The sequence below is a fragment of the Diceros bicornis genome (assembly GCF_020826845.1).
Source record: "Diceros bicornis minor isolate mBicDic1 chromosome 3 unlocalized genomic scaffold, mDicBic1.mat.cur SUPER_3_unloc_1, whole genome shotgun sequence".
NCBI classification, from domain to species: domain Eukaryota; kingdom Metazoa; phylum Chordata; class Mammalia; order Perissodactyla; family Rhinocerotidae; genus Diceros; species Diceros bicornis.
Genome location: NW_026690897.1, coordinates 761,162 through 787,093, shown reverse-complemented (window position 1 = coordinate 787,093; position 25,932 = coordinate 761,162). Strand labels below are relative to the sequence as shown.

The following is a 25,932-nucleotide window of genomic DNA, read 5'->3' as shown; positions in this document are numbered from 1 at the left end:
ATGGAAGTTTTACAAATGAGATACCGTATAATCTTAAATGAAGAATTATAACCCTGAGCCATTGCTTAGAGGGAAGAAATCCTCATTTTAATCATTAAACCCATTATCTACCATTCAATATCACTGAAGAGAAAAAATCCATCTTACCCTGTGAGCAAACTGTTTAAAAATATTCCTTGGTAGAAACTAAAAATTATTATTTAAAGACTAGAATCTCTGTGGATGATGTAAAGGGGGAAAAAAACCCAATTCCAGTAGAGTGCTACAGAAGACTTTTTGCAATATCAGCCCATAGTAAACTTAATGTCCCTCATTTCCCTAAAATTTGCTTCCTTCTTCATGCATCAATCAATCACGATATTTGTGTCTAAAACTAGTAAAAAGGTCTATGATTCACAGGGAGTAGTCTGAACACCACTCTCTGAACGTGATGAAGCCTAAAGTGTGGTCCACTAAACCACCACCTCAAGGCATCAGTGATTTACCACTGAGCACTAAAAGATCTCATTCGAGGGATTTACATATCATATGCATTACCACACGCATTACATTATTTCTCACATTGCACAAGTAATTATTTGGAGCATAAAGACATAAATAAATTAATTAATTTTTATTTCAAATTCAATGTTTATCCATAAACATTTCACTACTTTAACATTACAAGTATTTTAAAGGGTGAGCACATACTGTGAAGTATTTAGGGTACTTGTGGAAAACCCTAAAGAATATCACAAACTTCATGTGAGATAGGAACAGGGCTCAGTGCTGTAACCGCCAGTTCATGCATTGTGCCCATAAGCCATCCATTTTTTACCAACAAATCATATATATATATATTTTTTTGTGAGGAAGATCGGCCCTGAGCTAACATCTGCCAATCCTCCTCTTTTTTTTGCTGAGGAAGACTGGCCCTGGGCTACCATCCGTGCCCATCTGCCTCCACTTTATATGGGACACTGCCACAGCATGGCTTGACAAGCAGTGTGTCGGTGCATGCCTGGGATCCGAACCGGTGAGCCTCCGGCCGCCGCAGTGGAGCGCGCACACTTAACCGCTTGCACCGCTGGGCCAGCCCCAACAAATCATAATTTTTAACTTCCAGATAAATATGTTTTCAAAGCTGTTCACTTATGAGAACATATTCTCATTTTATTAATACTTCCAAACCCCAAAGATATTTGGAACTTCTTCTTTGGAATTCCTTTGATAACTAGTTTTCTAGTCATACAGAAAAATCAGTTATGTTCTTTTATGGGCCCTGACGGTGTTTAACTGCAACCAACATACTACTCATAAGATGGGGCCTTTTGACCATTTCTAAAATATTAAACCCATCCTCAAAGGATGGCATTTTAGCATCACAGCAGACATTCAAAATAACATGCTAAAAGCCCTAGAAGCAACTCCAAAGAGGAGGCCAGAATGTTCTTGACAATGGTAGTACCTTTAGGCTAGGACAGAGCCTCTAGCTGGCCCTCTGGAGGGGGCAGCAGTCACCTGAACATACCATTTCTGGTGACCTGAATAAAAATCAGTCATTTTATATTACTGCCGCACTGCACAGAGTGGAGTTACACAGTAGATAACAGATGAAGAACCTGGGCCTAGCCAACGAACTATTTTCCAATTACTACAGCCATGACGACCTAAATTCGCCTCCAGCCTTGTATTGCCTAATGAACTCCTTTTATAAAAACAAATTTATTATAGCAAATTAATAAATTATTCTTTCTAATTCATTCAAGATCTCATTCATTTTTTTCAATTTAAATAAATTGTTCTGTTTAAAAAGCAATCATTTACGTATTTCAAAGGAATGTGAAGGAAATATCAGGAGGAAGAATTTCTTGAAAAACAAGCCAACTATGCCGTCTGTGGTCTGATGAAGCACTGGAGTCAGGAGGTCCTGATGTTCCTTTACTTGGTTGGGGTTGCCTCTAAAAACTCCTAAAATGTAAAATATAAAATCCGACAGCATCTGAGCTCAATAAGCACCACAGAAATTTTACCTTAGGAAAATCTATTAGCCCAGTTATAATTATTTTGGTAATTTTCTACATAAATGATAAAAATAAAATTGAAAAAGGTAATGCAAACGTGTGTGATATTTTTTCAGGAAATTGATTTTAGAAGGTCATGTTAGCATTTAGAATCGAAAACAGAATTTTAATTGAAATATCTCTATTTATATGTGTAAATATTATAGATATTCACCATGTTACGAATTATGGTATTCGTGATTTCTATTCATAAAAAAACTTCTTTGCAAATATGAAAATATGTTTGCATCATTTTTTAAATAAAGTATTTCTTTAATTTTTTAAATTCTTTGACAGAAAATGATTTAATATTCACTCAGAAAGCAGAAGAGTAGCATACAAAAATGCAGAGCAGTTAACATCACTGTGTGCAGTCTATTTTGCTAGCTGAAAGGAGTCATATTTCATTTTTCTCTTCTTTAAACCACTTATATCCTATAGCTTAAATTTCAGGAGGAAAGCTCACTTACCATCAATCATCATGTAAAGGAAAAATATGGGAAATTCACACTCAATGCCATCAAATAGCTAAAACAAAAATAAAATATTGAAAATTTCACTAAATTAATTAGAAAATTATATTAATTAGAATAATTATAGTTAGGATGTACATAAAAGATTCATTTATAGTAATAACAAAATTGGACTGATTTATAAGTAGTTTCATTGTTCTTTTTTAAAAATTTTTCTCAGAACTCTTATTATTCAAACGCTCATTCATTTAATCCATCACACACAGTAGTCATTCATTCAATAAGCATTTACGAAGTACTCGGCAATGCCTGGCACCAACTAGACAGAGGGCTGTGAAGACAAAAAGACAGAGAAGCTGCCCTCAAGAGCTCACAGCCTAGGGGAGAGGCAGGCATGTAAACGAACAACTGTAGCACCCGATGAAATCTATATACGTGATATACCAGAAACACAGGGAATGAAAGACCCAAGTCTGCCTAGGGGGTCAGGGAAGGGTTTATAGGAAAAGAGATGCTTCAGCTAATGCTTGATGGATTTCTCCAGGGAGATGAGCTAAGGGAACTCCACACAGAGAAACAAAAGTATAAACTACATATGCATGGAAGCACAAAGTTTCTTAAAGAAACTACCAGCAATTCAGTATTTCTGGAACAAGCAAGGAAGAAATAGTGAAAGCTGAAGCCCAACAGGGGGGCCAGGCCAGCCAGATCAAGAAGAGCCTGGCAGGTCACGCTAAGAGACTAAGACTTTGATCTGGAGGCGACACAGAACCACTGTTGAATACTGAGCAGGATCAGATTTATTCCTTAGATTTACTTGCTAGATGGACAGCAGGCAGTGTTGAAGAGAGTTTTAGGGCAAGAAATGAGACCAATTGGAAGGCTGCTGGGAATAATCCAAAGAGAAAAGATGATAGCCTAAACCAAGGTTTTTCCACTTCAGCATTTATTGACATTTTGGGCAAAATAATTCTTGGTTGTAGGGGCTATCCTGTGCATTGCAGGATGTTGGTAGGATCCCTGGCCTCTACCTCCAGATGCCAGTAGCACCCACCAAGTGGTGACAATGAAAAAATGTCTGCAGATATTGTCAAATGTCCCCTGGGGAGCAAAACTGTTCTTGGTTATGAACCACTAGCCTAAACCAAGGAGTTAATAGAGAGGAAGGTTAAATCTGTCAGCCTTGGTGAGTGACAACGAGGGGTGAGTGAGAGTGAAGTGCCTAGGATGACTCTCAGGTTTGTGACCTGGGCAGAAGAGTGGGAGACGCACATAAGCAGACTGCAGGGCATCCAAGGGAGGACGTCCAGAAGGCAGGTGGATACATGGTAGGGCACTCCTGGAGAGAAGTATGAGTTAGGGATAGAGACACTAAAGTTAACAGTGATAGCTATGATTGCATGAATAGCAGAAGAGTAAGGATGGAACCCAGGAGAAGAGTAATATTTAAGAGGGGGAAGAAGAGGAACCTGCAGAGGAGACTAACAAAGACAGTGAGAGAAGTAAGCAGAGTCAGGAAGAGAATGGGGTTGCAGAAAAAGTTCCAAGTAAGAGAACTCAGTTAAGACACCCAAATGCCAAGGAAATAAGTGATATAAGGCCAGAAAACCATCACTATGACCCAGTGACCTAAACTGACTGAAGCCAGCACAACTACCGGAAGTACTGGGAAGAGGAGCAGGGTTATAAGGTGAAGGAGTGAGTAGAGGCAAACGAGGTACTACACCTAGAATGGACCATGCTTTTCAGAAGTGTAGCCACAAAGAGAGAGGCGATGGGAGGCAGACAGGGGTGAGTGGTGAGGGAGAGTTTTTTGTTTGTTTTTTTAATGATGAACTTCATTGTGTTTATGTGAAGAAAAAGAAGCTGATTTGAGTTAGGGAAGCAAAACAGCAGAAAGGAAGAAGTGGGGAAGATGCGGAGACAAAAAGAAAGAGATAAAAACAGACACCTATCTATCAGGGAAGAAGACAAATGATACAGCAAGAATCCTAGGAAGTAAAAGAGAACAGGATGGGGTGTACATATGGAGGGTTAGCCTTAGAATGAAGAACAGACAGCAACTTCTGGGAGACAAGAGAGATGGAGGTAAGTATGGATGAAGGATAGACGCAGTGGAGGAGGCCAAACAGAAATGTAAGGCTAACAAGTAGAAAGTGAGAAGTCAAGTCTGGGAACTTGAGTACAAATGGAAAAAATTTTGAAAAGCTTATAAGAGGAGTCCCTGGCAGGGTCACATAGCAGAACTAACAAGCAGTGAAAGCAATGATGAGAACTGAACCAAGATGGATGTCCTAAATCCGGGGTGGCATCTATCCACACTGCTGTGGCCTTTCTCAGTGGTGCTCAGCAACAGGTGGGAAATAGAGAGAGCCTGCTGGACTGATCCAAACTTGAAGGTATGCAGGGTGGTAGTTACAGGGGGTCCAGTTCAAATGTAAGTGCTGCAAATCAGCACAGGAAAGGTATTAAATAGAAAAGAAACATCTCAAGGTGTTTAAGAGATAAACGGATCTTTTGGCCCAATCTAACAGACTGCTGTAAGGTTTCAAAGATGTACACAATACAATGGCTCCTAATGCTCCCAAATGATAGTCAGTTGTGAAATTAAATAAAATGATAAATAGTGTGTCTCGCTGTTCTGCAAAACTAAGTGTATACTAAATTTTAAAAGAGTATTTAATTGTCAAACAAATTACAAGGTACCATGCTGCCTGGACATTTTTTATATACAGATTCATGGGATTTTCCCTATCTTCAGTGAATGAGTCAAAATTATGACAATGCTTACAAAAATAATTTTCAATCTACTCCACTAATTGTATTCAGCAATGTGGAGGCACACTTACCATTTTGGGGGGTGTTATAGTTTTCTGGACAGCTTAAAAACACCTAGTATAAATCTAGATATAGTGGTACATATGTATATTTGAAATAGAAAATTTTTTAAAACTAATTATTTAGAGGACTATATTTCAAAGGGAAGTGTCTAAGTGAAACAAAAAAAAAGAGCATTTGCTTAACAGATTGAAAATTGGATCACAAATAGATATTTTCTATTACATGAGACAAATGGTATGAAACAGGCAGGCAGAGTTCTGAAAGTGTGAAAGAAGAATTATTCACCCGATGAATCAATATGGCTCCATATGAGCAAATGGGCTTCACTGGTGGTAAGAGCTAACACTTATCAAGTGCTTACGATGTGCGAAGCACCAATCTAAGCATTTTTATATATACTAACTCATTTAATCCTCACAAGAACCTCAATAATAGGACCAATAATAGTAGGTACTATTATTTTACCAGTGAAGAATATTAACACAGAGAGGTTAATTAACATGCCCAAGGCCAGACAGCTAGTAAGTAGCAGAGCCAGAAGTCAAACCCAAGAAGTCTGACTCCTCAATCGGTGCTTTTGACCACTCTGTTATGCTCTGATATGGAATAGTTTTTGATACCTTCATTTCAGCTGGTTTGTAGTAGCGTCTGTTGGGATCTTCCAGTGATGTTCTATATCCATCTTTCAAGAAACGTTTAAATCCATATTTTCCTTTTAATTTTCTAACCACTTTATCAAGTGTCTGGCTAAACAGAACTTCATCATCCAGGGCAAATGCAGGATAAGTGATGCAGGGGAGCAGGGCAGCATCTGTGTTCTGGCAGCAATAAAAAAAAGAAGGGACTGTAAGTGCCGGCAGTGATATGATCAACACAGCCCAAGGAGAATCATGGAGATGAAAAGCCGATAAAAATAAGTCAATAAATAAGGAATAGATAATAAAAGGTAAATAAATAAGAAATAAGTCAAGAAATAAGTCAATAAAAGTCTTTAACTGACAGTGAGATTGCTGTGCTGCAAGGGACACACAGACGCTTATATGGTATGGTTTAGTGAAGCTTACAGAGGAGATAAAACTTTATTCACCAATAAGGAGTATTTTCAAGGTTCAACACTGGACTCAAACTTTAAGATATTAATTAAGGCAGTGTGTAAAAATTTAACACCAATAACTAATCATTAAAACTTAGTTTCTCATAACAATTTTTTGGTATCAGTGAAAAACACAAAACCATCTAAATGTCCAACAATTAGATAAGCAAATTAGCAGCCATTAAAGTTTATATTGTAGAAACATTTATTGATCTGGAAACATGTCCATTCATAGAACCAGATTATCAAATATTATGAACAATATTCTCCCAGTATTATAAAATGAAAAGTATATATGTATATAAAAATATATAAAAACATATAAACACAAATGTTGTCACCCTAAGATTATAACTGAGTGGTGGAATAATGAGTGGATATTATATTATTATTATTTGCTTATTTGTGGGTTTTGTTTTTCTTTTACCATAATCCTGCATTACTTCTATAAAACAGTTATTTTTAAATAATTAAATTATTCCATTTTGAGTGTTTTCTAAGAATAGAGCCATAAATAACCCCTATAAAAATCCGCAATTGCATACTATAGGCATATAAAAGTTTATCAGACCAAAATATTGTGACTCGAATGAGAGAAAAGAAGCATGAAAAATAATTTTATTCAAAAGGAATATAAATTATGAAAAATATTTTTCTAATATTCTGTGACAAAAAAATTCATTTTGGTATAATGTTGCTACTCCCTCCTGAAAAAATAAAAGGTCTACGTTTCTCCTGTTCTACAAAAGACTCGAAAGACAAAGCAGCTTTGTCCACAGCTCTGCTCACTTCCTGAACAAGACCTCCACAGACCAGGCAAGTGAGAGGCAACGTCTATTCTCTCTTCTCTTCTCTGCTGGCAACCTCTAACATTCTGGAACACATTCTTAGAAAAGTAAACAAAATTACATAACAATCATAAATGATAGCTCATATTAATTTATCATAAAAATATCTCACATGAGATCTTGATTCTCTGGGTAAGAGTGAGCACAAAGTATGCCTATTGCGATTGTGAGCATCGAGATCCACAAATATAACCGACCAAGAACAGCCCTGGAACGAGAAAGAGAAAAACATTTCCTAAATTAAGAAAAAACGACTTGTAGAACGTTGGGCATTTTGACTGTAAGAAATTTCACAAAAACACTAACATTGGTTGCATCGAGAGTGGCATTACAGAAGATTTTAATTTTCTTTTTTTATACTTTCAGCATTTCCCAAATTTCTTGCAATAAACATTCATTTTATAATCATAAAAAATGTTATTTTTACATTTCCCTATTTCTCCTCAGTCTTCTTATAAATCAAAATGTATTGATTATAAGATACCTAATCAATTAAGGATATTTATGTTAATAAAAATACAAATAGTTTACTCACATTTTTGACAAGGAATAAAACAAGAACCAATTTGAGTTCACAAAATCTGAATTGTACAGTCCTAATAAAGAATGTTGATTATATGATCAAACTAAGCAAATTTAGATACAATCTAGAATTATAGATATAAAAACTACTTGATTAAAATATAGAGACAGGAGAATCTCAAATAATAAAAATGCAAATAAAAGCTAATATTCACTGTGTGTCAGGCACTGTGCTTTATGCTTCACGTGGATTATCTCATTTAATCCCCATATATAGAGGATTATTATCCCCATTTTACTGAAAAAGATGCTAAATCTTAGTTTAACAGAGCACGGGTTCAAAATCAAGTCTCTAACACAGAAGCCCACACCTTAACCACTAAGTTATACAATTTCCCACAATAAAAAATATCTTTCAAGTAAGAGCCAAAAAACTTGAACAAAAAGACAGGTGTAACAAAAAATGTCAATTGGTCTGCTAACCAAGTTAAAAAAAATTTAATATTTAGCCATTAGTGCTTTCCATATTTACGAGCATAGCCGTAAGTAAACATAGCTTTGTTCTTTTACTGGGGAGCTAAACATTTTGAAAACACAGAGAATGAAACTGGAATACAAATACAGCTTCCATTATAAGAGAATACTCAGAAAAACACATGGGGAAAGGAAGAAGAGAACTATCATTCTAATTCTCACCAACTTCAAAGACGCATTCACTCTGAAACTAAAATACCTCAAATCAATCACCTAGACTGAAACTCAACGTCTAGTGGTACTAGGCCCTACCTCCAAATATCAGACTCACTATATGTACATTTTCCCTGTTAACCCATGTACATACATGAGTATTAGCTCATAAAATAGAATGATTTCTCAGGCCGGCCCGGTGGTGCAAGTGGTTAAGCGCGCATGCTCCGCTGCGGCAGCCTGGGGTTCGTCGGTTCGGATCCTGGGCGCGCACAAACACACCGCTTGGCAAGCCATGTTGTGGCGGCGTCCCATATAAAGTGGAGGAAGACGGGCACAGATGTTAACCCAGGGCCAGTCTTCCTCAGCAAAAAAAGAGGAGGATTTGCAGATGTTAGCACAGGGCTGATCTTCCTCACCAAAAAAAAAAAAAAATAGAATGATTTCTCATTCATAATATCATTTCTTAAATCTGTTTTAACTCTGACGAGTAAATTAATAAATGAAGAAGAAATGAGTGAGGCTGTCATTCTACAACCAGATTAACGCTAAACTGTCCTTTCTATTATTTGAAATTCCCTAGTTTTCATATCCACTGACAAAATTGAATTCAACAAAGCTTCATGCAGTATCTGCCACTGTCAGAGTGATGTGTTCTCTGCTTTGAGGAAAACAAGATAGAACTTGACCTCTGCTCTCAAGGAGCTGACCCAGGTGATAATCAGTCCTAACCAGATGAATATTAAACAAAACAAAAAGACTGCACATGGCAGGCAATACATGACGATGTACCAAGATATGGGCCTATGTACCAAGTGAGTGGCTTAGATGAGAGAATAATAATGATAATAAATCTCTAAAGGTAACATAAAAAAAGCAAAATAGGGAACCTGGGATACTTCATGGAGAAGGCAAGGACCAAAGCTAGGATCTGAATTTTTGTGGGAAGGGGAGCAGGCAGGGTAGTTAGAACAAACAGCAGAGAAATGAATAGGTATGAGATGTTGGGAGCCTGTGAATACACAAAATAACAGGACTTATAATTTATCCTTAGGCTCATAATTAATAAAGTTAATTGCATGCCAAATCAGTCTGCCCTGAACTGAATTTTTAAAAGATAAAATCTAATTAGTGTAATTTATAAATAATGAAGTGAAATAGCAAATTTGGCAATTCTTGCCATTATCTGATTAATATAAACAAGCCAATTTCTATTTTCTGGCCACGAATAAATGGTTTATTTATCTAAATTCATCAAAGTATTTGTTCAGGTTTCTTCCTCTGCCAGCCTCTAAGAAATATGCACAAAGGGAAAAATAATTTCATAATATTACTGGATTTTAACAGTGAGAGCAAATGCTAGTTAACTATATTGTGTGGCTGTCCTCTTAAAAAATATACCATGCTTAGGCATAGGGCCAAGATTCACAGGAAGATAAAATTCACCATAAAATTCCCCTAAGACCATGGGCACCTATTCCTCTTCAGAAGCAAATTTTTAAGAAAGTCATCAAGGAGACCCTACTTATGGAATTAATTATCACCAACTTTAAATCATCAGACACATTAATTTTATGCCTGCAAATTTCAAAGGAAGTTTGATATGTCTGCATTGCTTTGAATGCTCTGCATAACATGAGCAATTTCTCTAGTCATTACCTTTTAGATTCTGGCCTCAGCTCATTTGTCAGTATTGTGATTTCTCCAATCAAAACCAGGAATATGAAAGGATGTTTTATATGTATATGTCACTCCAAAGTATCTGATTAACACTGTATATTTTATTTTCATCTTCCATTTCCTGAAATTATCACAACTCTACCATCATATCCTGACTCCATCTACAGAGCATATTTTAAGACTGATAGCTCAAACTGTATTCCCAAACTGAGTTTCTATGACTACTTTCTAGTAAATACACTAGAAGATGATTCAACCTAACCACTGTCATGGGGACTTGAGTTCCAATGGTGGGGAAGAGCTGCACTGAACCATCTACCCCAGACTCCATGACTGCAACAAACACTTTTGAGATGGTACCTAAAGCCAAGGGTGACATCTATGACCATAAGACACTGCTGATCTCTTTAGTCTCAATTCAAAGGGAAATGATTTGAAGGATTGTCTGGGCCTGCCTTTACCCCATCAATCACTTCTCTGAAGCTGAGCTAATAGGCTTGCTGCCACATAGCATCAAAGCATAAAACAAGATGAACCCACTCAGTGTATCTACTACACATGATTTCTGTTCTTCTGAACGCAAAATCATACCACAGAACTACGAGCAGGAGACTTTCTTCCCTAGTTCAGCATTAAGCTGTTCTTGAGCTCCGTGGCAGAGCCTGGAGAGCAGGATTCTTACAGAAAGGATATTTACTGATGGGAATTACCCCTCTGCACCATGGCTGTGGTGGCAATGGGCATGTAAATAGTCAACTTTTACTTACTGGCCCAACAGTAGCTTCCAGCAGCCCCTCTCACAAGCCATGCTTCTCTTTTCTACAGAAGATTCTACTCACATGCGTTAAAAGAACTTTCCAACTACAGAGCGAGATGAACCTGAGTAGTAATTCTTAGGGTTTCAGAAAGGGGAGAGCTGAGACTCAGACCCAGGAACCACAAAACTGTTGCTTAGCATGTCTATGACATTTGCTGAGTGTGAATTATAATTTATTTAAAAATTATTATTTAAATATTGTCAAATATCACTTAAATATTATATATGTCACTATATTTATAGAGAACATATTTGAAAGTATGATGAAATATGTGATTCTCATATTGATGAGTATGTTTCTAAATGCTCCAAATTAGCCTTTATTATAAACTTATCACTAAAGACATTAGGCCATTTTATCACATTTTCTTCTTAGATATTTTCTGCCAAAGAAAAATAACTTGCTTTCAAAGGGAAGATTTAAATGATAAGGTTTTTTCCTTGAATAATAAGACAAGTCTGACATTTTAAAAAAAAGAAGAAAGGAAGTGTAAGAACACATAATAACCATTATCAAAGCTAAAAGCTTATTCCACCCAACAATTTTCCATAAAAATAAAAATTAACATTTGTCTTAGCTCATATACTGAAGCACAAAAAGGGCAAAAGGCAAGCCTTTCACGCTGTTTGCCAAGTGGATGTCTCATTCAGAAGTTCAACAATTAAGAAGAAAATAGTGTGGTCAAGAGGTAAAAACTTCCAGTTATAAAATAAATAAGTCATGAGGACGTGATATACAGCATGGTGACTACAGTTAACAATACTGTACTGCATATTTGAAAGTTGCTAGGAGAGTAGATCTTAAAAGTTCTCACCACAAGAAAAATAAATTTGTAACTACATGTGGGTTTGGATGTTAACTAGACTTATTATGGTGATCATTTCATAATACATACAAATACTGAATCATTATGTTGTACACCTGAAACTAATATGTCGATTACACCTCAACAAAAAAAATTAAATTTTTTGAAAAAGAAGAAAATGGCTTAAAAGTTTTCAAAAGCAAATGCACAGTTCTCACCTCTAAAGGTAGAAAGCATTCAAGATTTAAGATTTCCTGTACTAATAGTTGATATTCCAGATTCATTCCCAAGTGGCTTTGGTTTAATTCCTGTTCTGCCTCTTTGTTGCATGACCAGTGAAAAGCCACCTCAACTCTGTGACCACTCATTTTGAGAGAAGGGCCCTTCCAGCTCCAAAGATCTAAGATTGTCTGAGTTGCGATCAATAGGTGTACTTTTTCAAAGCTCTAAATTAATTTAGTTAAAGACACATGATCAGGTCTTCTAAAACACTACATCAACAGTTTTTGGAAATAGCTGAGAATATTCATCTGATCTGAAATCCCTCAAATCTTGAGGAGGTTTCTATAGGTTTTCATTTGAATAAAAACATTTCTTTGTTATATCAGTTCTTTTCCCAGCCACTGACTTTTAATTAGACCACAGCCCATTGAAGTACATGGAGCAATATGATAAAATGATTAAACACTGAAAAGATCACATGCACTCTTAAATGTGCTACTATTTAGCAGGTATATTTTTAACTTTGCTGTAGAGGTGGGAATTTTAACATTAACAAAGTCAGGTTTCTGTAATTCTCCACATCAGAAACAAAAATGAAAGGGAATTGGTAAAACTAGGATACTGTTTGATATTATCCAAAAAAAAGGAACATGGAGAGCTCCACTTGCAACATGTGACATCTATGTGGCTAAAGGAATAAGACATTATTTGTCTATATTTCCATCCAAAATACTCAACGAATAGTCAACTCGGCAAACATTTGGCACACAGCTCTGCTGGGAATGGACATGAGCTAACCAAGGTCAATATTAACTCTGCTTAGAGCAGTCGTTCTCATCCTTGGCTGCACATTACAATTCCTGGGCAGTTGGAAACATCTCAAGGCCAAGGTCTCCCCCTAGACCAATTAAATCAGAATCTCCAGGGGTAGAGCCCAGCAATCAGTATTGCAAATAATTGCACTGTGCAGCCAAGACTGAGACATTATGGCTGAGGAACAATTCTAGCAGTATATTTATAACTCAGAATCAGAAAGTATAGTAGAGCAATTCAGTGCTTTTAGAGTTATGGCTAAGAGATCTATGAAAGCTTCCTGGGAAAAGTAGGCTGAAGACAGAGCCCTGAAAGATGGGTAGTTAGGAAAGGTAGCATGTATACGTGTGGGCTTCTATGTAGGTGGAGGCATATATGTAGTATATATACCAGACACATAAGCAACATACACTAAGACTCAGGGACATCAAAGGAGATGGCACGATTGCAAAAAAGAGCTGACCAATACCTTATAACGTCCAACCTAGACACAAAACTCCATTCAGCACACTACTTGGTATGCCATGGAAGGCAGACGAGCAAGACCTGTATCTTTCCAGACTGCTGCTGTAACACTATTGATTTAGTCCATGACTCCTCTAAGTCTCCTTGAGATACTCTCTAGAGGTTTTTCAGTCCAATCTCTTCATTTCCCTTCTTTAACATTACCAGTACTTCATTAACAATAACAAGAGATAATATTTATTGAGGGTTTAATCTTTGCCAAGCACTATACTAAGCTTTTTATTTGCATGAAAACCTTCTGAGTTAGGTCCTAGTATCATTATTCCTATTTTTTTAGATGAGGAAGCCGAGACAGGTAAACAACTAGCCAATGTCACAGAACTCACTGGTGGGAGTACAGAGCATACAGTGAGTCTCCTGACTCCAAATACAATGCCATTCTTTTTTTTTAATTGAGGTATAATTGACGTATAACATTATATTAGATTCAGGTGTACAACATAATGACTCAATATTTGTATATACTGCAATATGATCACCACAATAAGTCTAGTTAACATCCATCACCGTACATAGTTACAAAAATTTTCTTTCTTGTGATGAGAACTTTTAAGATCTACTCTCTCAGCAATTTTCGAATATGCAATACAGTATTATTAACTATAGTCACCATGATACACATTACATCCCCATGACTTATGTTATAACTGGAAGTTTGTGCCTTTTGACCCCCTTCTCCTATTTCACCCACCCTCCACCCCCCACCTCTGGCATCCACCAATCTGTTCTCTGTATATATGTGCTTGGTGTTTTGTTGTTTTAGATTCCACATATAAGTGAGATCATATGCTATTTGTCTTTCTCTGTCTGACTTATTTCACTTAGCATAACGCCCTCAAGGTTCATCTATGTTGTCACAAATGTCAAGATTTCATTCTTTTTCATAGCTAAATAATGTTCCATTGTATAGTCATGCATCACTTGATGATGGGGATATGTTCTGAGAAATGTGCTGTTAGGCACACTGTATGCTGTTCATCATTGTATGACTATCACAGAGTGTACTTACACAAACCTAGATTGTATAGCCTACTACACACCTATGCTACATGGTACTAATCTTATGGGACCACCATCATATATGCAGTCCATTGTTGACCAAAACATCGCAACGTGACGCATGATTGTATATATATTTACCACATTTTCTTTATCCATTCATCCATCGATGGACACTTAGGTTGTTTCCATATCTTGGCCATCATAAATAATGCTACAATGCCATACCTTTATGCCATGTTTATGCCTTTATACCTTTATGCCACACTCCTTCCTTCCTTCCCACCTACCTATCTATCTAATATACCTATATACATACACAAACACAAACACAGACATACACACACACATATACACACACAAATTCATACATACACACGTACACACTAATTTAAATGAATGTACTGAGAGTGAGGCAAGGGTGAAAAGGAAATGAGAAGTACTGAAGGATACATGTGGGACTTCCATGAGTATGTTGACTCTTCCAGTGAGAAAGAAATGTTGACATAAGCCAAGAGATCAGTGCCAGAGGCACCAAGAATCTCCAGGAGAGGCATAATATTAATAATCATGATTTCGATAGGCTCACACCCCTCAAACCCCCAGGAGCTCTGATCTCTCCATTTCTCCAGCCAGAGGTCTTGAGAGAGGAGGAAGAGTGTGGGAAGTGGGCGATTTAGTCTTGGGCACCCAAAATAAGGTGCTGCTCCCCTCTTCCCAATCCATTCATGTCTATGTTCATTCTTCATTCTTCATGTCCTGGATGTAAGCAGAGTCCATCCTCCAAGAGGAAGTTAGAGTGAGAACAGAAGTGAGTTTGTGGATGTAGGGAGTGAAAGAGAGGCAGTTGTACTATAACACTCCAACTTAAAACTTTCTTAAATTCAAGACTTCGGGTATATAGTATTATAATTGCCATAACAAAAAACATGTTACCTTTTGCATATCTGCATAACTTCCTAAAACATATTTTTACTGACTCGGCATTTTAATTGGTTGTTGTTTTAGTGCCATCAAGTCCGTTCCGACCCCTAGTGACCCTGTGTACCGAAGAGCAGAACCCCCCCTGGTCCTTTTGCTCCATCCTCTCACCTTCTGGTGCTGTATCAGATAATGCTCCAATGCTATTCATAGGGTTTTCATGGCCAATTTTTTCAGAAATGTGTGGTCATGTCCTTCTTCCTAGTCTGCCTTGGTCTGGAAGCTTCCCTGAAACCTGTCCACCACGGGTGACCCTGCTGGTATTTGACATACCAGTGGCATAGCTTTCAGCATCACAGCAACACATGGGTGCCACACTATAACAACCAACAGATGGGTGGTGAGGTTCCCTGACCGGGAAACAAACTCAGGCCACAGCAACGAGAGTGCTGAATCTTAACCACTAGACCACCAAGTATTTTAATAGCTTAGGGTTAATTATAATATCAGCTGGAAACTTCCTTTGCCCTCCCATCTTAAGAATCTTTACAAAAATTGCTAAAGACAATTAGCCTACTTCTTGATCCAAAGTAATAACCTGTATTCCTACATTTTATTCCCTTTCATTGACAACTCAATCCATGGTCACTTGATTGGGTGCAGAAACTTGTTAAAGATCTTGTTTTAAGAAAATTTAAGGCAACCCTTAGGATTTCTCTTTTATCCCGAAGAAAATGAGATTTAGACATATAATTACAGCCAGTTGAGGGTTAAGCTAGGATTAAAAATTCCAATTCTTTGGCTGCACATATTACACAAATTCCCCTCTACATAAGATTTACATTAATTTGAAACCAACATGAGAACTAATATGGAAAATATATGATATATAAGGCTAGGAATATTTAAAACTGTGAAAGCTCAACAAGAGACCTGAGGAAAAAGCTAGCGAACAAAGACAATGAGAATTCTTTATGAAGAGATTTTTTTTTTTCTAATTAAGCAATGTTTTTTAGTTAGAAAACTAAAATTTAACTGGCAAATCATATTCAAAGGAAAGTCTGTTCAACCATGGTCTGCCACATAAATTTCAGACATTCTCTGATCATAAGGAACAACTTGGTTAATGAATGGCCAAATTAATTAAAAACATAACTCAAAAAAACAATCACAGTTTATTGTTACTATTGCTGTTTTTTTTACCTGGTTGCCAAAGAGGTTGAATCCATTAATTGCTTCTAGAGCTGCTTTTGCTAAGCCAACAGAGCTAAAAGAGAAAAGGAAATACTTTATAACTCTAATATATCTGGCTACAAAATAAGAACCATTATCTGATGAATATTCACAAGTAAGTTTCTTTATTAAAACTTAGAACAACTTCTGTAGGAAGAATAATGTCTAAGAGATCGCAGTCTGACATTTCACTATTTTAATTTCTCTTTTTTATAGTTAGTGATCTTCTGGGAAAAATATTTCTAAGTTCCCCTTGATCTAGGCAAATGGTCATACTATTGATGGGAGTAGTTTTAATTCCAGTATCATTTATATTCACTAACTCAAGAAAAAAAAAAGATGAACTTTAGAGGAAGGTATATTATAATGATATGTGCACAGTAATAACAAGGTTGCGCATCATTAGCTCAGATCAATGTAAAAGAGCTTTTCTGACATCAACTCTGAGCCTTAAAAAAAGTTCTTGCACATCATACACTTACCACAAGTGGGGTTTAATATACCCATTCAAATACTCTTTGCTTAGAGTCCAATAAAATAGGCATTACTTTATGCTCACAAAACAACTGATCATCATACCTCTCATTTTTTGCTATATTGTTCTGTTTATAATAAAATACGTACTCCTTTGCCCTCTCAAATGCCACATACAATAGTGCTGGAAAATGGGAAGACCCAAATTTCATTAAAAATATGACTGTCATCCTATAAATAACATTTAAATATTTTAGATCTAATATCCAGTTTATTTTACTTATTGCATTTTTTCTGTTTTTATTAAAAGCAAATGCATATGCCATTAAAATTATTTAAAATTAATGATCTGTCATCATTTCAGCATTTCTCTAAAGGAGTGATTATCAAAGTGTGGTCCCCAGAGCAGTAGCATTATCTGGGAACTTGTTAGAAATGCCAGTTCTCACTCCTTTCCAGGAGTGGGGCCCAACAATCAGTGTTAAAAAGCCCCTCAGGGGGTTAAATACACTTTAAATTTGAGAACCACTGTTCTAAGCTATTCAAATCATCATTATCTACATTTTCAATGTGTTGTTTACATGAAATGTTCTCAAGTATGCATTACTTTTATTACAGGATAGTAAATAGGTGGGAAACCTTTTAAAATACATGGATGGGGAAGTGGAGTAGACATAAGTTTCCCTATTTCTCTCACTAAGTACAACAAAAAACTCTGGACATCACATAACAAAAATAAAAAGGCTCAGAAAGATGGAAAGGCAGACTGGCTAGGAGCCTTAGGATTCTAGGAACAACACTTGGTAAGTTCCTTGAGTTTCCTTTTTGCCTCCAATATACCAGACTTAGAGCTAAAGAAGCCAAAAATCAGGAAATGCCAGTGGGTGCATTAAAAAAAACCCCAACAGAAGCCTGCTCTCTCTAGCCAAAGGACCAGGAAAAGGATAGCCTAGCAAAACACAATAGACAACAACCACTCAAAATTTAGACAATTTAAAATTTAGAGAAGAACCACTCAAGAAAAGAAAACTGTGGCCCTACCCCCACTCACTCCTGTAAAGGCTAGTGGGGAACCTAGACTTCTACATTGAGTCTATAATAAGGAACTGCACCCAGCCTGCAACCCTCTCAGCTGCCATGTGGTGTCAGAGAAGTCCAAGAAGGAAGCCAAGACTTTCATTACCAATGAGTGTTAAGAAGTCTCCCCCCTCACACTTCAGCATCAGTGGAGAACACACGGAAAGCCTAGACTTCCACACCTGCTCGCCAGTAATGAGGTGAACCTACCCTTCCTGCTGGGATGGCATCAGAGGAGGTCCAATGGAGAGTCAGTACTTTCACTATGCTGCAAAGAGGCCATATCCTCTCCCTGTTACGTAAGTAGAGGCCAACTGGGAATGAGTAATGAGGCACTCCTATCCTTCCTAGCCAAGGAGGTATCAGTGGAGGCCCACTGGGGAACTAGGCATCCCAACTAGACCCAGCAACAATGAAGAGTCTCCATCTTGGATATCAAAGAAAAACCTAGACTTACATTCCCACCCAGTAGTAATGAGGTGATGACCCTGCCCCCTTCCCCTGGCAGAGTGGTGCCAAAAAAATATAGCTAAAATAGAAAGTTAAAATAAGATTCAGGGTGTTACAACATAATACTCAAAATGTCCACATCTCAATCAAAAATCACTGATCATATCTAGAACCAGACCCAGCCAAACTGAATGAAAAAGGACAATCAATAGATGCTAACACTGAGACGAAAGCAATGTTAAAATTATCTAACAAAGATTTTAAAACAGCCATAATAAAAATTCTTCCATGAGCAATTATAAATATGATTGAAGCAAATGAAAAGATAGAAAGCCTCAGCTAAGAAACAGAAAAGTGTAAACAAAGTTTTTACAAGTGAAAAATTACAATAATAAAAATTAAAAGCTCAGGGACAGGATCAATGGCAGAATGGAGGAGACAGAGGAAACAATAACCAAATTGGAAGATAAAACAATAGAAATTATCCAATCAGAACAAAAGAGAAAAAAATTGACTAGAAAAAAAAAACAAAGAGAGCTTCAGGGACCTTTGGGGCTATAACAAAAGATCTAACATTCATGTCATTGGACTCCCTCAAGGAGAGAAGAAAAAGGGCAAAGCTAAAAAAAAAGTACTTGAAATAATGGCAGACAACTTCCCAATTTGCAAGAGACAAAAAGCTACAGATTCAAGCAGCCGAGTGAAACTCAATCAGAATAAAATAAAAATATCCATGCTAGGCACATCAAAACTTCTGAAAACTAAAGACAAAGAAAAAATCTTTAAAGTAGCCATGGACAACATTTTCCCTATAGGGGAAAAACAATGGAATGACAATGAATTGCTTACCAAAAACCATGAAGGCTAAAAGGATGTGGTGCAAGTGTTTTCAAGCATTGAAACAGAAGAACTGTCAACCCAGAATCTTATACCAGTAAATATATCCTATTTGTTTATTTATTTACACAAGACATTCCCAGATGAAAGAAAAATAAGAAATCTGTCACCAGCAGATCCACCCTAAAAGTATGACTAAAGTAAGTTCTCAAAACAAAATGATTGCAAGCAACCAACCAACCAATCAACCTTGGAACAATCAAAAAGGAAGAAAAAACATAGGAAGCAAAAATATGGGTACACACGATAGGTTTTTCTTCTCTTCTTGAGTTTTATAAATTATGTTGACAATTACAGCAACAGTTGTAACACTGTGGGTTCTAAATGCATGTGGGAAAAATATTTATGATAACTATAATATAAATGGGGGAGGGTAACAAGACATAAATGGAGGTAAGGCTTCTATATTTGCCTCCAGTGGGTGAAATAATGACCGCGATACACTCAGTTTATATATATAATGTAATACCTAGAGCAATCGCTAAAAAGCTATACAAAAAGATACCTTCAAAACCATTACAGATAAATCAATACGCAATTCTAAAAAATGCTGAAGAACCCACAGGAAGGTAGGAAAAAGAAAACAGAGAAATGACAAGGCCTAGAACCTGAAGGTATAAAGTCCAAGCGAAAAATATATGCCAGTTTAAAACATGTCTGCAAATTCTTTGACAGTCTTCCCATCAAGAGGTGGAGTCTTATTCCCCTCACTAGAATATGGCCTGGTCTTACTGACTCTAACAAATAGAATGTGGTGGAAGTTATACTGCATGACTTCTAAAGCTAGGTCATAAAAGGCAATACAGCCCCCACCTGGCCCTCTCTTTTGTGACGCTGGACCTTGGAACCCAGCCACCATGTTGTGAGGAAGTCTATATGAAAAAACTTCATATAAGTCTTGTGGCAGACAGCTCCTGCCAAGGTTCCAGTCAACATTCCGATACCTGAGTGAGGAACCCATCAAGCTGACTCCAACCCCACCCACAACTGACGGAAAATGCATAAAAGACCCTGAGCAGGAACCACCTAGCTTAGCCCAGCAACCCTCAGAACTATGACAGTTAATACTAATAAAATATTGTTGTTGTTTTATGCCTCTAATTTGGGGGTAGTTTATTGGCAACAATAGGTAACCAGAAAAGAACCTAAGTCAGGTTCCTAATTCTATCACGTACCCAGAATAAGTAGGCCAATCATACTCAGCCTTGCATGCTCCAAATGGAAACCAAATAGTACCTGCATAAGAATTCTAGACTCCTGGAACCTAAGGGTTAGGAGAGCCCCTAGGGGTCATCTATTCTGACAGTTCATGCAAAAACATCCATTGTCAACTGGTGTTCTTGCTTAAGAATGTGTTCCTGATGTCCTAGGAGTTCCCTTATAGCCCCCAACGCACAAACATTTACATGCATTTAACTGAGTAATACCAGAAAACCTCCACTTACAGTGTGAGGTACATGTGTTATGAAGACTGTTTGTAGTATTTTGAGAAGCGAGAATAAATAAATTATTCAAAAGGCAAATATCCAAAAGAAATACTGCACTGGAGGAGATACACGATGTAGCTAACTCAAGGTTTTGTCTTTAACAAGACAGCTAAAGGATGAATTTGGAAATTGTCTTCTAAATAAAGCATTACAAAAAAAAAACAAACACTGTACCTGGACTAGAGTAAACGTGGAACTCTTTCTCTTTTAACTTTCTTTCCCAATGCAATTGGTTAAATAATTGGACTTAACTGAAATTCACAAATATGTTACTTTATTATCCACTGGTTATTTAAATCTCTGGCCACAGCAAGCTATTTAGAAACTCAAACATACTCCTAATGTGATCTTACATTTTACTGTCAAATATAATACATACTGTTGTAAGAGTTAAAAATATTTTACTAGCACAAGACATTCTCAGAAAATTAAATTACTCTATAATTAGTTATTGAATATATTAATATTAGGTGAATACTACCAGTAGAACATTCACCAATCTGGTCTTGAAAAGTGTTACCTCAACATTCATTTAACAGGGCTAAAATGAAGTAATGTTCGCTTGGGAGATAGTTTGTAATAAAAGTGGTTTGTTGCATATTTCAAAGCTTTTCTAGAAAAGATGATGGGTTTGGACTCAGTGATTGATAACCCACCACAGAATCCAAAAAATTCATTGACAAGCATGAAAACTAAATTCACATCCTCCTGCTCATTAACACTATGCTTTAGTTCCCTGAGCCACCCAATCATATCCCCTGAAACAGCAAGGACTTGACAGGACTATAGTTTTAATGGGTGCTGATGAATTGTTCAGTACAGCAAAAATATATAAAATGAAGCAGAACGGAGGGATAGTTGCTTCTATCATAGTTCAATGACTGGAACATCAAAAATGATTTAAGAAGATTAAGTAGTTACTTTAAATAACAAGCACTGTGTGGAATAAAATGGTCACTAAAAACATCTTAAACTGAGTAAAGTGGTGATATGATGGTTACTTATCTGATATTTTAGTGATGGCTTTCTTTATTGGAAAAGCCAAGCGAATAGAACATAAAACCAGGAAAAAAAAAAAAAACTGAAAAATCAGATCTAAATTTCTAAATTCTCTTTGCTTCTACAGTCTTCTTTGTACCGCAAATATTAGATTTAACAAAGTAAAAAAGGAAATTAAGCTCTTAAATAGAAAGTTCTATTTAGGAGTTAATGTTTCAAAAACTTTTCTTTCTATTTGGGCAGATATCCACATTACTAAGTTATTAAGTACAATTTTCCTTTTTCTTCCCAACAGCCAAAAAATTCAAAGTTAGTCTTGGTGAAGATTCAATTCACATCTTATAGATGACTCATCTCTTCTCCAAAACAAAGAATTTTGGTTTAAAGGTAGTCCCAAGGTGTAGGAATATCCTCACATAAATGAGGAAGGGGAAATATAAAGATTAAAATACTTTAATTCAACTTGGAGCAGCTGAGAAGACTACTTGGATACGTAATTCTGGGGGTTAAGAATTAGTGCTACAATAAATAGGTACCAAAAAGATATATGGAGGAAAATGTAATTAAATCAAATAATATAGGATTTTAAAATACATAGGCATTTGTTAAAGACTTAGAGACTGAACAAGAGAAAAGAGGAGAATTAGCTGACACAGTTCCAGACACCCTGGGAGAAACTGAAAGGAGCATGTCACTTGAGGAAAGTCAAGTCAACAGAAAAACCAGGAAAGCAGGGAACACTTGCTTAGGAAACATTTCAAGAAAATCATAGTGAGCCTAGAGCAATGGATCCTTTTCCTAAAGCCCTGAAAAGGGTGAGGCAGCTGCTAGAATGCGGTTCAGATAAATGTAAAGAGATCACCTTTCAGAAAAAAATTCTAGGGTTTATCTAAGAAATACTAAATAATTCAAAAACTTGGACTAAAAGGGATACCAGCAAACCTGGGGCTGAAAAGGGCAGATCAGGAAGGGTCTGATCAAAGCATTAAGCTGAATCAAGCTGTACTGATTACTAAACAAAGATATACTTGAAACTTATAACAGTTTCACCAAGAGCATATACCCTACTGTTCTTTCAAACTTTAGAAAAACTTTTTAAGACTTGAAAATACAACGTGAAAGAGCAGAAACAACTTTGGACTTGGAGGCCAATCACCTGGAATCCAGTTCTGGTTCTACTACTTACTGGGGTGTATCATTTAAAGGCAGGGTCGGGGGGAGATCGCTAAACCTTCTAAACCTTAGTTTCTTCCCGTATAAAAGGCAATAATGTTCCCTGCCCGACCTAAATAAAATATATTCTGAAACTGGACAGTGCCACAGATTGCAATTATTAAAGGACCACTGAGAATGGATGCTGAAAAGGGAGGCTCTGACCTCAGAATACTATGTGTGCGTTTTGGGGGCCTAGGGGTGGTAACCTTCTTTGATCAAGTTGCAGCTTAGAAGGGATGTGCCCAGTGTGATAAGGGAAGAAAGAAACATTCACCAAGCCAGTCGCTTTGGCCAAGGCCCTAGTGAGCACCAAGGCAACAGTCAGATTGTGCTCTGTCTCTTCTCTGACTCCTGCTAAGGAGGACCGTATAGTACACAGCTAGAGGGAGAACGGCAAAGAAAGCCAGAAGGCAAAAAGGGTGGTATGGGTACTTACAGCAAGAGTTACTGTAGACTACTTCAGGCTGTCTGAAATGAGGAGGACAGCTTAAGGATATAACAGGGTATTGCACTAAGCAGTAAAGATCAGATCCAACCAGGCACAGACAGTTCTGGGATGTCTTACAGCAGCAACAGGCTAAGCAGCAGCTCCACATTCCACTACCCAGGCCTGAGCACAGAAAGATACTGGCCTCCCACCACTACCGCTATCAATGCGTCCATCAGCGCCAAGTCCGCCTGCAGTGTCAAAATAGACCCTTTTGGCACCAGAGGTGACACATCCAAGAAGGCTTGTGGAGATCTGAGGTCAGACACATTTGAAAAAAATGTTTAAAATTCTTATGGAGAATTGTAAAGTGTTATACCATAGAAAATTAAAAGATCAATGTTAAATGTATAAAACCCATCATCCAAACCTAATGGCAAACTTCATTACCCATCCATTTGAATATAATTGGCCTGCTACAATTAAGATTAATTTTGCATGCAAAAGGTAGCAAAGAACATCATATAATGATCTTCCAAGCCTTGAAATACAATCCTTAATGGTTCAATTAAAGATTAGCACCTTAGTTACAAGAAAACAAGTTGGAGCCTGTTTTTTCACTAGAAACCTTCCAACACCTTCACTTTCTAGGATGGTATCTTTCACCCAAGGTTCTTTCTGAGTTTACTACACTTTTTATAAACTGAAAAAACCCTACTCCAAATATTTTATACTGAAAATAATGTCAGTGGGATAACATTGGCATGTATCAAACGGTTATTAAAACGCAGATAAAAGGTCTGATAAATCATAAATGCTAGAAAGGTAAATTTTTAAAAATCACCTTTTCTAATCAAATCCACTTTCTTTCTTGTAATTTGATAATCTGGAAAATGTTGAGAACTTCATTTGGATTATGGCTGAAATATAACATTATCTTCCTATTTTTAATATTTGCCAGAATTTGTTTAATGTCTGAACTGAACTTTCCCACAAATTATTTCTCCACTTCACTGACTTCTTCACTGATTGCTACTATTCTGCTGTGTACTATAAAAATGCCTCATATGAATCATAAAACTTACAGAAAAATGTTTGTATTTTAGTTAACAAGAGTTAACTGAAGTCCTTTTTGTTTCAATCTTTGTTATTAAAATATTCTTAAATGTGTGAGTACACTTGTATTCTAGTGCTCACTTATGCCAGGTATTCAAATGCTTTACATATATATTAACTCAATCATTATAACAACTTTATAAAGTAGAAACTATTTATCTTCATTTTATAGATGAAGAAACTGAGGCATGGAGATGATACACAGCTAGAGATCTGGAGCCAGTTTCTATATCTTAGTTTATATCTTATATTGGCTTAGTTTTCTGTGTGATTAGTTCTTCTACCCAAAAAAGTATACAGCTGTGGATTCCTCTTAACCAGTGTTTCTTAAACTGTTTCTCTACTTCAAGTCTCAATGATCTAAACTGACCTATAGTTAATCACCTTTAAATTCTTAAATCTTTTAGTGTGAAATGGATAGGACTCACTGAGCTACACTTTTTAGTTAAAAGATGACGTCCTGGGCAAAAATTTACAACATCTGAAAGGTGCAATCAGTCATTAAAGCTATTTCCCTCACCCTAAGGAGTAAAGGAAACTCATAAACTACTAACATAAGTTATCAACTATTCTTGTTTATTCAAACCCCCTAAACCACAGCTCAAGATGGTGACCACACCTCTCAGAGAAAACAATGAATGTTAAGTTTTATATGAAGGGTATAAGTATCTCTGATTAGGACAAAAATCAGCTCTATAACATGGAAGGGAATTTTACATGCAATGTATATACATAGGTGTTTGGCAATTTTAATTTCCTTGATCTTTCAAAGAGTGTCATTGTAAAGAGGAAAAAGAAAATGACTTGGCTGAGCAGCAAGGCCAAGCCGTGGACTGGAGGCTGATATGCATGTACTAACACCACGGGAGGCTGGGAAAGACACCCTGCTCCTTTCCTGCATCTGTTTATGGGCACTGAGAGCAGACTCTTCTGGTTTAATTTTAAGTGAATTTCATCTGCATCACATAGGAAAAAAAAAAGAGATGAAATTAACATAGAAACCACAGTTCCCATCTAATACTTTTGATTTTTATTCATATTCAAATTCCACACATTTAAATTTAAAAAAAAAAACCCTTAGAAATAAACAAATTACCTCGAATGTAGCTCTGTGCTGCCATTATTATATTTGCTTCCTCTTTCCCAGACACCAAAATCAGGCACACGGTAAACTCTTTCTACACAAAATACAAGGTTTTGAATAAAAGAGACCTAAAAGAAACGAAATAAAACATAAGGACACATGCAGTAACAGGATCTTTTGATAC

At 36.6% G+C, this 25,932-nt stretch overlaps 1 long non-coding RNA gene across 1 annotated transcript; it reads right to left on the bottom strand.

Moving 5' to 3' along the window:
• Positions 1–1,930: 1,930 nt before the first annotated feature.
• On the bottom strand, positions 1,931–25,877 carry LOC131401981 (uncharacterized). Its single transcript, XR_009218162.1, has 6 exons — positions 25,761–25,877; positions 16,493–16,556; positions 7,410–7,505; positions 5,977–6,174; positions 2,513–2,570; positions 1,931–1,950 (listed from the first exon to the last, which is right to left on the bottom strand). It is a non-coding gene; the product is annotated as an uncharacterized LOC131401981 (long non-coding RNA).
• Positions 25,878–25,932: the final 55 nt, after the last annotated feature.